We start from the raw sequence: 13,990 nt of genomic DNA on the forward strand, positions 1-13,990 counted from the left end.
GAACAGAGATAAGAATTTAAATACTGAATACGCTAAGTTTTCTCAAACTTATCAAATGTACCTCCAAGTGAAGATATACAGCTGGCAGTTGGAAGAAGAGGGCAGGATAAGAGAGGGATCTCAGCTGGAAGATAAGAGTTTTGGGAGATGTTAGTCTGTGAGTGGTAGTTCTATCCTTGGAGGTGGGTGGGATAGGGAAGATGATACCTATGGCATGTATAGGGTAAAATGAGAAAGAATAGGGCTAAAGATTATTCTAAATTTCTGAGCTCTTGTTCTATTTTACTGAATCAGAATCTCGGTCCTCCAAGCCAGTCTACCAGATCATAATATCTGCAGATAAGATCCAAGAATCTGCATTTTTGGCAAGCAACCTAGGTGATTTTGCAGCACACTACGATTTTAGAACAACAGATTTAGGTCTCAGAAAAGTCTGAGAAGGAGCAGACAGCGAGGTAGCAAGAAAACTAGGGAAGAACAGAGACCCACAAACCAAGAAAGGAAAGTTTAAAGCAGGGCTCTGTCGGTGCAAGAGGTTGTTGTAGAGCAGTACTGGCCATTAGAAATACAATGTGAGTCACATAAGCAATTGTAAATTTTCTAGTAGTGATATAAAAAGGTAAACAGAAGCAGATGAAATTAATTTTAGAGACAGCGCTTGTTTAACCCAATAATTAAGACATTATCATTTTAACATGTAATTAACATAAAAACTAACGAGATATGTCACGTTCTTTTATTCATATTATGTCTTGGAAACCTGGTGTATGTTTTACACCTCCAGTGCCTCTCAATTTGGTCTATCTACACTTCAAATATTCAGTAGCCGCATGTGCCTAGTGGCTACCGGAGTGGATAGCACAGGTGTAGAAAGTCAAGTAAGGAAATAACTCCTATCTTCCAGCTCGGACTGAAATGAACTAGTAGGAAAATAAAAAGAACTAAATATATTCCTTGGCTGTACTAATAAGATAGTTATAAATGGTGTGATAAGACATGTTTCAGTGATGTGGTGATGGTAGAAGTCAGAATATACCCAATTAAAGAGTGGGAAGTTAGAGATGCTAACAGCTACCTGAGAGAACATCTGCAACAAGCTTTACTGTCAAGTATAAAGAGACACCGCTTTTTTGTGTCGTTGAATATGAATTTTAAGATTAAAGAACACAATTCAATTTTAATTTAGGTTTTAGCAATTACATTTGGATTTCTGCTTCTGCAAAATTACCCTATCACTAGAAACACCTGGAAAATTGAGCATAATATGTGAAATGAATTGGGCACGGTAGCTCACAAGTGTAGTCCCAGCTACTGGAGAAGCTGAGATGGGAGTATCATTTGAAAAAAATATATAGTTTATATATTATATATATACATGTATTAATGTATATATATAATATAAAATGTATAATATGTATATATCATTATATATAATATTTATATACTGAATATATTATATATAATATATAAATAAATATATAATATGTATAAAATATATATTCATATGATAAAATATATAATTATATTTTATATAAATAGATAAAATATATATTATAAATATATAATATGTATAAGATATATAATATATACACATATATACATTCATGTAAATCATATATATACTTATACATATTTAGGAAAGGTTTGTATATATACATCTACACATATATGTATGTATATATGAAATCATTGTTTTCAGACATTGGCCAACAGGCAGTGCAGGATCGTGATCCCTGAGAGAAGGGAAACAAATGAATTAAGTTCCATAGTGACCCCAGCTTACTATCTGGAGGCAGTGTCCAGAGCCTAGAACAGGGAGGGGAACCCAAACAAGAACCGATGATTTCACTAAATGGAGGCGACAGAGATGGAGGCGACAGAGATGGGAATTTGGGGAGGCTGATGGGCAGAGTATCTGAGAGGAGGACGTAGCACACAAGAGAGTCTTGGACATCTGCAAGAGTGTTCCTTTGTATTGCGTACTTCCCTTTGGCTCTGAGTACTTATCTGTGCAATGGAAGGGTGAAACTCCATGAGGCTAGGGAAAAGACACCAAAAAGCAGTGGGCCAAACAGTTTCTAGTACTTATACAGGGCTGGGAATAGTTTATCTTCCCATAAGCCAGAGCAGATTGACAGACCTTGTAAGAAGCACTTATTTGTTTCTACCAATCAAAGTAACAGTAGGAGCTGGGCCACGTCGGTCTTTCTCTCTCTCTTTCTCTCTCTTCCTGTCTCCACGTGGGCTCTTTGCTTAGGCTAGTTTGGTCTTCCTCACAGCATGGCAGCCAGAAGGTATTTGGATTTATACATGGTGTCTCAGAGCTCCCAGGGTTTGTGCTCCAGGAAGCAAGGAGAAAGCCTCTTTGCCTTTCATGACTTAGCCCCTGGAAACATATAGCGTCACTTCCACTGAATTCTCTTGGTTATGTGGGAGTCATTGAGCTTGCCCTAGATTCACAGGAAAGGAACATAATCTTTACCTCTTGATGGGAGGAGTGTCAAAAAACATATTTTTTAAATGCTACAATACTTATCCTAATGCATACAATAGCATGGTCTGTTGTCAAATCTAATAACTACCATGATTGCAAAGTAGTAATGAATATGAATATATCGTGAGATATCTGTAACAGCTATAATATGATACAAAAAAATTATGTGATTTCTATTGATGACAAAGTTATAGACGCTGTAAACAAAGTTATTAGTACTGCAGCAGTACTAATAGGCACTGCTAATACTATTATTTGTTGCCTACCCTTTGTAAATAAATGAAATGCTCAATTTCAATTAGAGTTTAGGAAAAATAAAGAGAAAGCTCGCTAGGGACATAGAGCAGAATTTAGGACCTAGATGAAGTTAGAGACCATGAATATGCAGAGACATAAATTAATGATGTGAAAATTTCAATTTTTCTTTTAGTGTATAGTTGTCCTTGTGTGGGACCAGTGAAGGCAGACAACAGAATTAATTTAAGCAAGAGCAGTTGACAGTTAGATGTGTAAGAAGGACAAGAGACAAGAGAGTTTAGGGTTTTTTCATGGGAGTCATTAGATGGTGAGAATCATGAGATAAGACATAATGTCAGTTTAATTTACTGTAGTATTCCAAGAGCCTAGCACTATTAGTTGAGTAAGTGGAATGGTTGAAGTGATAAATCTCTTCAAATAAACAAATGAACGAAAGAGGGAAAGCTGGTTGAGAATGAAGAGAAATGGAGCTTTCAAAATCAAAATTGAAGGCAAGGAAGTGAAATCTGTGATCAAATTGAAACAATGAACAGTTGTGGTCGGAGAGTGGAACTGAAGTTTAGGATATCAGCTAGTGAGGTAGTTTCCTGTGAGAAATTCACAGCTTCTCATTAAATGCACTTGGGAATCTGCAAAGGAACCAAGAATTAGGAAAAAAAGAGAAACATTTGCATGCAAGAATCCCAAGTTTGGGATGAGATAGCATGTACTCTGAAAGGGAATGGAGGGGAATAAATTCTTAGTAATTGTTCTCATTTCCTTTGTGTAAGCTTTCATATTGAATTTTGACATACCACAAAGAAGTACACAAGTTCGAAGTCTATAGCTTGATACATTTTTATATTTGTATAACCACTACCCAGGTCAAGAAATTATGAGCTCCCCAGAAGTCTCTTGTATGCTGTCTCCTAGTTGTGAGCACCTTTTACCAAAGGTAACCACCATTCTAACTTCTTTGACCATAGATTGGTTTTGGTTGTTTCTGGACTTTCAGCTTTGGAATTGTACTATATATATTCTTTTGTGTCTGGCTTCTTGTGGTCAATATTATGTCCTCGAAATTCATTGATGTTGTATGACATCGTAAGCAATTAATTATTTGTCATTGCTGAGTGGTATTTCTATTACATGAAACGGACAACATTTTCTTTTATCTATTTCACTGTTGATGGACATTGGGTTCATTCAGTTTGAGGCCTCTACAAATAATGCTGCAACAAACATTTGAACATTCTGTCTTTTGGTCCACATACATTTACACTTTCATTTGGATGTGTAGTAGGGAGTGGAATTGTTGGATTATAGGCAATTTGTATGTTCAGTTTGAGTAGATACTGCTGAAGAGTTTTTCAAAGTAGTTGCATCAATTTACGTTCCTTCCAGCACCAATTTACACTCATAAACAGGCTCACCACCACTTGGAGTTCTAAGTTGTTATTGTTGGCTTTCATGTTAGTTATTCTGGAGGGCGCATAACTAATTGCTTTCTAAAGCTTCAGTATCCCCCTTGGGGCATGAAACAAAACTCTAAGTGGGCTCTGGAATCAGACTGCCTGGTTCAAATCCTGGCTCAGCCACTAGTAGGATAATGTGTAGAAATTACATTAATTCTCTAAGCTTCAAATTCTTATCTGTAAAATAGAGAAAGTAGCATCTGCCTTATAGGGTTTTCGTGGGGAATAAATGAATATGTGTTTGTGTATGTGTGTGTGTTTGTGTATAACTTTTTATATATGTAGTTTAGCATAGTGCCTGGCACATAGTGAGTTCTCAATAACTGGTAGCTATAATTATTCTTGCTACTATTTATGGACCTCCAGTTATGTCTGAAAACACTGGAATGATAAGCTCACATGTATTATCTCATTCATGACATGGTATATTTCAATCTGGAAAGATGGGTATTAAACTTAAAAGAAGTGGAGTCATTATTTGAGCTAGTATCCCCTAACCTCACACCCACCTTGTCCTTGCTTTCCTTATAACAATATTTAAGAGTCAGTTGATCTAAAGAAATGTGATATAGGGGATTTAACTAATGACTGGACAGAAGGACAGATTGAAACTGCGTTTTTCAGCAGTTCTTCTGATTTGTCACATTTGAAGTAAAGATTTCAGACTGTTGTGGGGGTGGTGTAGGGGAAGGAAATACAGATTTGTTCACAGCTGCTACTCAAAATACTAGCCATATAACTAGGAAAGAATTTGGCTCAAATGAAAATCCCAGGGCTCTTTATTGCCATCACAATCATTATTGTATCAATTAGGATTCATCTGGGTGTCCACAGTGTGTTTGGCACAACATCAACGAAGGAAGCTGATGATTACAGGAACCATTTTGGTTACATCTTCGAAAGACCCAGATGATGTGAATTAAATGCAGAAATTAATTGTTAAAAATTAGTAATTCAACAGCACTGGGAACAAAAAAAATTAGAACTGGAAAAGGATTTAACGATTCTGTTGCATAGCTTCCTCATTTAGAGGCTGATGAGACTTAGTTCCGTAAATGGTAATGTTATACAACTAACATATAAATGACAATTCGTAAAGGTTGTACAACCAGTAAGTGATAGGGACAGTCAAGACTCACACCCAGGTTGTCTTTCTAAAAATGCAGTGTTTTTCCTACTCAATCAGGCTGCATCTCAATCTGTAAGCATCATATTCTTAGAAAACTAGAAAACATAATATTATATATTTATAATATTAATATCAATTACTTCTTTTGAATTGCTCTTTTGGAAAATTGGTCAAACCATTAGATTCTACTTGTTCTATCTTTTCTATATTAGTCATTATCTGTGATAAGAAGAGAAGGTAATAATGGCTTTGGTTGGGATGCTCTAGCTTTGGTGGAGCTTATTTAAATGAACATTATGAGCATTCTAAATATTTTTGGAAAAAATTACAAAAACATTATAGATATTTTTGAGATTCCTTGAAAAAATTTCATATGGGCCTTTGGACAGATCTTTGAAGAGCAATACTGCCTAAAAGCCAGCAGAGGGAGAACAGAGCATTGTTTTGCTAATTTTCACCAAGTTTCTCCTCATTCTCTTTTACATTTTATTTTTCCACATATTTAATACATTTCTTGACCATGAGATAATATTATCCTGTCCTGCATTTTTGGAAAGGGCAGAGGATGCTGCTGTCATTGAATTAGAGTTTTGTTTAACTCACTGGTCAATAGGCTATCAAATGAGCTGGGTTAGACAGTTCTTAAGCATAGTCAGAGTTTATTTATGTGGCTTTCATGTTTTTCTTTATAATATTGTGTCAATTAGGTGATTTTAAATATTATATATAATCAAGTCAATTAATATAGATTCTCTCACCTCCGATAATTACTGCTAAGAGAAAGTTACGATGTAATAACAATAACAAGGTTTGGGATTATCTCATTAATGACTTGATGTTGCTATGTAAGAGGGCAAATGTATATTGACTCAAAAGAAAGTTGAAAATGATGACTTTTTATAATGAGAGTTTTAGCAATAAAATTCAAGTGCCAGTTAGTTGAAGTAATCACCTACTCATTCTTCCAAAAATCTTCAATACATTTCCACATTCACTATTGCTTTGTTTTCTGTATCTTCAAAGTTTGAGGTACAAAACTGAGTATACTACATACTTGTCCTCAAAGAATTCGTAAGAGACAGACACAGAAACAGATGATCAAAAATGTTAACAGTAGTGTTAGACATGTTCATGAGGCAGTAAGTGTGCATAGAACACAGGCACCCAAACCAATAAAGGGAATCTGGAGTGCTTCCTGGAGGAGGGTCATCTGAGCTGAGATTCCTTATTTATGCTTAATTTATATTCATTTATGCAAATGAAATTTTTTCAAGGAATCTCAAAAATACCTATAATGTTTTTGTAATTTTTTCCAAAAATTTTCTGGGTGCTTCCCTCCCCCATCCACATGGTTATGGTGAGAGCAGCTATTCTGTACATCATCACACTGCATCCCTGGGCCACAAATGTTTGGGCCATGAGTGTGCACATAAAACATGCTGAGGCAATCAATGTCCCTCCCTAGGATTTTTCCACATGGGACTCACTGAAGCTTGAGAACTGTCAATTGCTATGTTTTCTGCCATTTGATAGAGGAAAACCAATAATAACAACAATGTGAGTTACATTGACATGCACAAGGAGAAGCAGAGACAAACTGTGAAGAGAATGCATCTCCCAGAGGATGCATTCTGTTGTTACCTACAATAGATATACAACCACTTCCTTGCTCTCTGTTTCAGGAAACATTCCAATATCCTTACAGTAAATTTCTCTTTTTTCCTCCAGTTGGTTTGAACTGGCTTGCTTGCTTCTGCAGCCATGAGAATCCTAGCTGGTATGAAGAGTTACCAAGGCAGAGGAAGGGTGAAGGACATTTCATGGACTGCATGAGCAAAGCCACAGAGACATAAAAAAGCATGGCATGTATAGAGAAATATAAATAGTTTAGTTTTTTTTGAAACAAAATGAGAGAGAAAGAGTGCTAAGAGCTTTGGTGAGAGATATGTCATTTTAAAGAGTTTAACTCTACCCTGAAGGCAGTGAAGAGCCTTACACTGGTTTAGACAGTGAGTGACATGGTCAGATATGTAGTTTAGATAGATCACTCTGGCAGGAGTTTCTTCAATAGTTCTCTCTTATCTCTGGGCTTATCCTATGTTCCCTCACCCAGAAACCTGGAGGAAGAAGACAGGACATAGAAAATGTATTCTTTTCACTAGCCAGAGCAAAGCCCAGAGTCATGACTTTTTATTATTTGCATTTTAATTGCTATTTAACAGTCTGTCTTCTCTTGCATTCTGAAAGTCCCACTGGAGCACAGGCCATGTCTAGTTTGTTACCATTGAATTCCCAATACCTATCTTAGTACCCAGAACACATGGCGATTCAATAAAAAGTTGTTAAGTGAATAAAGGACTGAATGAGTAAATAAATAGTGATAAGGTGGAGCAGATAAATTCAAGATATATTTTGCAATAGTCAGGACTTGATGAGTTTTGTAAAATATCCTCCTTTACTGAACACCTATGTGCTCTGCAGGGGACGGAGTGCTTTGCATGCATTATCTTATTTAAATTTCACAACAATCACCTGCGTAATATGTACCACAGCTCTTCCTGTTTTTCATATGGGGGAAAAAGAAGATTAAAGAGACCAAATGCTAGTTTGAACCATATGAAATTGCCACCTAATAACTTGCCCAATATAGGTAATGAGTCAGTAAGTACTCTGCAAACTGAATGTGTGTTTCCTCACCAAATTTATGTTGAAACCTAATCCCCAATGTGATGGTATTAGGAAATGGGACCTTTGGGAGGTAATTAGGTCACAGATATAGAGTCCTGATGAATGGAACTAATGCCCTTATAAGGGGCTGAAGAGGTCAGAGTTCCTCCTTCCACCATGTGAGAATACACACCAAATCTGCCAGCTCCTTGATCTTAAACTTTCTAGTCTCAAGAACTGTGAGATATAAATATCTTTTGTTTATAAGACATCAGTTTATGGTACTTTATTATAGTAGCCTAAATCGACTAAGACAAAGTGGTACTGAAACAGTTGAATATCCAGATGCAAAAAAGTAAACAATGATTTTTAAGTCATACCATATACAAAAATTAATACAAAATAGATCACATATCCAAATATATCTAAACTATAAAAAAAGGTCTAGAAGCAAGTATATGAGATATTCATTGTAGTTTTGGATTACACAAAATTTTTTTAGATGCAACCAAAAAAACAGGAACGATAAAATAAAAAAAATGATAAATTGGATTTCATGAAAATGAAAAACTCTCACTCTTCAAAAGACACCAGTGGAAACGAAAAGAAAAGCAACACACTCTGATAAAATACCTGTAGACATCTGATAAAGAACTTGTTTCTAGAATATATCAAGAACTCTTATAATTCAATAATGGTAAGACAAATGACACAATTTAAAACAAAATTGGCTAAAGATGTGAAGACATACTTTGTCGAAGAAAATATATCAGTGGCAATGGTATGTGAAAAGATGTTCAATATCATTAATCATTTATAAAATGCAAATTAAAGCCACAATGAGATAGCACTACACATCTACTATATGGCTAAAATTTTTAAAAATGATTGATAAAATAAAGTGCTTAAGAGGAGGTATGGAGCAAATGACATTCTCATACATTTCAGGTGGAAATGCAAAAGGGTACAGCCACTTTGGAAATGCCATTTGACAATACTTACAAGTCATGTGCCATGTAACAATGTTTTGGTCAATGACACTGTGTATATACAGCAGTGGTCCAAAAAGATTATTCCTGTATTTTTGCTGTACCTTTTCTATGTTTAGATATGTTTAGATGCACAAATACCTACCATTGTGTTATAATTGCCTATAGTATTCAGTATAGTAACATGCTGTACAGATTTATAGCTTAGAAGCAATAGGCTACAGCATATAGCTTAGGTGTGTAGTAGGCTATATACATTTAGGTTTGTGTAAGTACAGTCTATGATGTTCACACAATGATGAAATTACCTAACAATGCATTTCTCAGAATGTATCCCCATCATTAAGTGATGGATGACTATAGTTTTGTTTTTAATTATATCCATGAAACCTAGCACATTGCTTATTAAGTGCTTAATCAGTATTTGTTGAATTAATAGACATATTTTATAATGTGTGTATGTGTGTGTGGATATCAAAACAATCCTTAAAGCTGCTGAAACTTATTTTCTCTGTTGTGTATAGATTAACTTGCAGTTTTCTCAATTAAAGAAAAGTCTCTATCAGTGTTTGATCTTGTCTCTGTTCTCTGCATGACTTTTGTGAGTCTAAAGGTATAAAGAAAATCCCGTTCACCAAAATGTTCATGGCATTGGAGAACACAGACATGCTTTTGTCAAGTGAGGTCTACTTTTCATTAGGAGAATTAAGCTTCCTATGCATGCTAAGGAAGAAGACATGTAGGAGCACGAGATTTTGGAAAAGTCAGAGCCTACAGGGTCTGGCTGAGAAGAAAGAAAGAAGGTTGGAGCAACAAGATGGCAGATGGCAATGCACACCACAATGAGATTCTCTTACCTCTGCGACCGCACAGAACCTTAGAATATCTGTAAAGAATATAAATGTGATTGGACATTTTGTGTAAGATAGTGAAGCTTCTAGATATGAGGGGCCATAGGAGCAGGGTAACCTGAATAAATTCAGAAGTGGAGGCAGACAAAGGAGAAATCATGGTCTAAAAATCATGGGGTAATTTTGGGAGCTTGATGGGCTGAGTCTAAGCAGAGCTACTCATCGCCTTTAACCACATAGAAGTTATCAATAAAAGACTGACTTGTCATATAAGATAGATGTCAGTGGGTGCAAGAAAGGGAAAATTGAAGCCAGAGTAATAAACTTACCAGCTGATGCTGTGGAGGCTGGGGGAGCTGGTGACTGGATCTAGCCACTAGGAACTAGGGGCTGTAACTTTGAAGGTCTCCTGGAGACAGGAGATAAAGCTTTGACTTGTGTGAGGCAGAAAGTTGGAACTGAGACCCCAGCATAAAGGCAGAATCATAGAATTGCTGTCAGTGAAGGAGGAATTAGAAAAAACTAAACACTAAAACTTAAAAAAAAAATTCCCTGAGAAATTAAAGCTCCAGGGTTTTTCCATATTCAAATGTGAAGTCTCAGTTGACATTCTTCCTAGGTTTTATAATAAGCAATAATCCTTCACACCAGTGAAGTTCTGGGGTGTCCGGCAGAAGCAAAACGCTGTATAGCTACACTTACCAACAGTTCAGGGCGATAAAGAACTACCAACAAGAGCTCAGGATTAAAATTTATAAATCATAGAAGAAAATAATTCACCATGACAGAGAGTAATTAGACATAGTGAAGAGGACTGTTAGAACTTCAAGGACTTGAGAAGCTAGAACAATATGAAATGTATTATAGAATAACTATGCTTAACATAATTAAAGTGATAAAAGGAGTAAAAACCACAAGGAAAGAGTAAGATATTATTATATAAGAATATGTGAACTTAAAAAATAGGAAAGAACTCCAAAAAATGATTTTTTAAATTTTTGAAATGAAAAATTCAACGAAAGAGTTAAACAATAGGTAGATCATAGCTAAAATGAGAATTACTGAACTAGAAGACAGAGATGGAAAAGCTAACCAAAATCCAGCAAAGATAAAGAAATGGAAAATAGGGGGAAAATGGATGAGAAATAGAGGCAGACTGAATGGGTTGAACATGCGTCTAATATAATAAGAGTTGTAGAGAATGAGAAATGAGTTTGGGGAAGAGGCAATATCTAAAGAAATTCCCATAATCAAATGTGTCATGGTTATAAGCAGCATATAGTTAAGCTTTGTTTATTTTTTTCAGTCTGACAATCTTTGTTTTTCTATTGGAGTATATATTCTTTTCTTGTGATTAACATTACATGCTTATTACTGATATATTTGGGTAGATGCTGACCATTATACTACAATATCTGTTTTTTTTTGGTCTCATTTGTTGTATGTTGCCTTTTTCTTCCTTTGATGAATTAATCAAATCTTTCTATTAATTATCTTTTACCTTTATCATCATGAGAATTATGGAATCCATTAGTGGCTACTGCTGTGCTGTCCAATACAGTGGCCATTAGGTACATGTGGCTCTTTAAATGTAAATCAATTAAAATAAAAAAGAAAATTCAGTTCTTCATGTCAAGTACTCAATAGCTACATGTGTGCAGTCGCTCATGTATTGGATTGGACATACATAGAACATTTCTATCATTGCAGAAAGTTCTATTAGATAACATTGATTTTGATAATCTGTGGGTCTATTTATATCATCTGGGCTTTATTTTTGTCTTGTTTCTTGGTCTGCCTTTGTAGGGAATAAAAGATTTCTCATCCGTCACGAGTTCATGGCTGAGTCACTTATAATAAAAGACAGATTAACATGAGAAAAGCTTACAAATTTATTTAATGTAAGTTTTCTATGACACAGGAGCCTTCAGAAATGACGACCCAAAGAAATAGGGAGAACTGTATTTTTATGCTTAGGTTTGCTGAAGAATGAACAGTCACACGGAAGTGTGGGCAAAAGGGGGTGTGTTCTAAAGGTTACAAGTTGGGGGCGGAGGGCAGACTTAGGAAGGGTTGTTCAGATTCTTCTTGGCATTTCTGTATCTTTGAGGATAAGAGCCTTCCTTTCTTCCAGGTATAGGGAGGGGGTCTATGGAATTAAGGTCTTATGATCTGCTTCAGGGGAAGATCAGCTAGGTTTTTACGGCCTGCTTCAGGGGAGAAGGGGCAAGGGGAGGGTGAGAGTGACCTTATTGCTTTTGCCGTTTTCTCAAATCCAAGGTGCGATATTTTTGTGTACTGTGTCCTGAACCCCATCTCCTTGGCATCTTTTTATTAAATGATGAATATTTTATGTGAAAAAATTACATGTGTTCAGATGATTTTGTCTGTCCCCAGAAAGGATTCACCTTGTTCTCTGTCAGGAAACTACAGTGAGGAAACTACACTTTAATCAACAACTGAATTAACCTAAGTTGTCTGCATTACAGTTGTTATGAACTCAAATATACATCTTGTTTAACCTCATTCTTGGGAGCATAGCTTCAGACAGTCTTAACTGAGAGGCTGGGGTATTTATCTTTTTATTAAGCCCCCTTCTTTTTACCTCATTCATATGCTGTAAATTGTCTTTGTCACTGTCAGACTATTGAAAATGACTTTTCCTTTAAGTGGCATTCTGCTTAGATTCTTAGCCAGTTGCTTTGTGTATCTTAAAAATGTAACTGTGGCCGGGCGCGGTGGCTCACGCCTGTAATCCCAGCACTTTGGGAGGCCGAGGCAGGTGGATCACGAGGTCAGGAGATTGAGAATGGCGTGAACCCGGTAGGTGGAGCTTGCAGTGAGCCGGGATCGTGCCACTGCACTCCAGCCTGGGCAACAGAGCAAGACTCTGTCTCAAAAAAAAAAAAATGTAACTGTGTGTCAGGCTTGTTTCTCCCTCTGTCTTTGCTGCCTTGGCAGCTCTGGACTCCACTTTTTGTCTTTTCTGCCCTGTGAAATTACCAGAAACTCTTTCAGCTACTCTGCTTCTCAGCAACTATGCTCTTCCTTAGATACATAGCCTTTCACACAGCACCAAAAATTAGGAAATTCTCCAAGGGGACTCTTACTGGCTCACATCTTTCTGCTTCACTTCTCTTTAGGATGTTGGGCCTTTAAGTCCTAACTGTCTAATTAGCTCTCAATGCTTTTAAATAGAGATTTTTAAAAATCTCTATTTTTTCTTTGTGGGAGCTGCTATTGTTTGAATGTATGTGTCCCTCCAAAATTCACATGTTGGAACTTAACCCACAAGGTGATGGTCTTAAGAGGTGGGGTACTTGACAAGTGATTATGTCATGAGGGCTCCAGCCTGGTGAATGGGATTAATGTCCTTATAAAAGTGCTGGAGGGAAGTAGCCAGGCCCTTTTTTGCCCATTGCCTTTCACCATATGAGGATGAAGCAACAAGGTGCCATCTTGAACGTGGAGAGCAAGGCTTCACCAGACATGGAATCTGTCTGCACCTTGATTTTGAACTTTCCAGCCTCTAAAACATGAGAAATAAAATTCTATTATTTATAAATTACCCATTCTATGGTATTTTGTTATAGTAGCACAAATGAACTAAGACAAAAGCATCATTGGTTTGCTCCAAGTTATGCTGTTATATAATAGCTGGGAATAGAAGCCCTTCCACTTCATTTCCAGTCATGGTTAATTCTGCTTCAAGCTACCAATATTGACAGGAGAGTCATTTTATTATTACCAATGTTTCTGTGTAGTTACATCTTTTTTCTGTGGCATCAATATGACTACTACTATGCTTGTATCTGTAAATCCTCAGTGAAATATTGGGAATGTGTTGGATAAATTCATATGACTTAATGAACCTTATTTTGGGCAAACTTCTGAGAGCTATAATAACAGGTAACATTTATCAACCACCTATCACATGCCTTGTGTGTTGGATATAAGTTGCTTCTAATTATTAACAATAATTCTGCACCATATATATTATTGCCCTGACTTTACTGATAAGAAAGCCAAGGCTAAGAGTGGTTAGATAACTTCCCTTTGGAGAGGATCCAGGGTTGACTAACTTTAAAGTATTCATAGCCATTTTCCACCTATTCTTGAGAAGGTAGCAAAACCTTGGGAATACTCTA

At 36.2% G+C, this 13,990-nt stretch overlaps 1 long non-coding RNA gene across 4 annotated transcripts in view; it reads left to right on the top strand.

The window, feature by feature from the left end:
* Window positions 1-13,990, top strand: part of LOC134736991 (uncharacterized) — a 267,957-nt gene that overhangs the window by 2,543 nt on the left and 251,424 nt on the right. For 3 of the 4 annotated variants that reach the window (XR_010121501.1, XR_010121502.1, XR_010121503.1), the window contains exon 3: window positions 3,616-3,686. This is a non-coding gene — a long non-coding RNA (uncharacterized lncRNA). Of the gene's footprint in view, window positions 1-3,615; window positions 3,687-7,063; window positions 9,560-13,990 lie in introns of those variants that run through there. The other variant, XR_010121500.1, reaches the window with a different exon arrangement.

Source organism: Symphalangus syndactylus, chromosome 6 (genome assembly GCF_028878055.3).
Source record: "Symphalangus syndactylus isolate Jambi chromosome 6, NHGRI_mSymSyn1-v2.1_pri, whole genome shotgun sequence".
Classification (NCBI taxonomy): Eukaryota; Metazoa; Chordata; class Mammalia; order Primates; family Hylobatidae; genus Symphalangus; species Symphalangus syndactylus.